Source organism: Penaeus monodon, chromosome 30, assembly GCF_015228065.2.
Source record: "Penaeus monodon isolate SGIC_2016 chromosome 30, NSTDA_Pmon_1, whole genome shotgun sequence".
In the NCBI taxonomy this organism is placed as follows: Eukaryota; Metazoa; Arthropoda; class Malacostraca; order Decapoda; family Penaeidae; genus Penaeus; species Penaeus monodon.
In genome coordinates, this window is record NC_051415.1 from 20,416,765 (window position 1) to 20,417,610 (window position 846).

Below are 846 nucleotides of genomic sequence, written 5' to 3' on the forward strand. Positions count from 1 at the left end.
GGTAGAGAACATCCCCTTCATCAAGCCAAGGCAGGAGAAGACGAGACGCAGGGCAGGAGGCGAGGCCGAGGAAGGGCGTCTCAGAATACGCCCCGCACGCCCTCGGGAGGAGGACCTTAACAGATAATAGAGTTGCGAGGGGGGGGACCTGTCTGAGGGGAGGGGGGGGGGGAAGGGGAGTGGGAAGATTGGGAAGGGGGGGGGGAAACGGGGTGGGAGGGGGGTCGATCCTCACCCTAAAGTCGCTATCAACCACAACTTCGCTAAGCTATCCTCCCCAAATAGCCGAACTTGAAAATTGACGGTTACTTATGTGTTCTGCTTCAGCGCGCTGTTCTCCCTTCCCCTCTCCCTCTCAGACTCCCTCCTCTTTTCCTTCTTCTCCCTCTCTTCTTTCTTTTCCCCTCTACGTCTCTCTCTCTCCCGCTCTCTCTTCCTCCCTCCCTCTTCCTCTCCCATCCTCCTCTTTCCTCGTCACCTTTCATCTTCCTCGTCTCTCCTTCCTGCCACACCTTATCAACTTCCTTATCTCTTCCTCCCCCACTTTTCTTCCCTTACTTTTCCCCTTACCTCAGCCCTTTTCTTCCTGACCTTCCTTTCTCTGACCTGAAGATGAAATCTATAGGCCTACTATTTTTTTTTTCTTTATCTAGGCGGAGAGTTGATTACAATGATTAATTAACGACTGACAAGCTGGTGATGTCATTTGATTGATAAATGAGAGCGTGATGATAATCATTTGGAACGTAACGAAATATGACTTGACTTCAGCCGATGATGGCTAATCTTAAAACTTTAATTAATCAATGTTTTATTTTACTGATATCTACTCAGCTTTTATCCTCC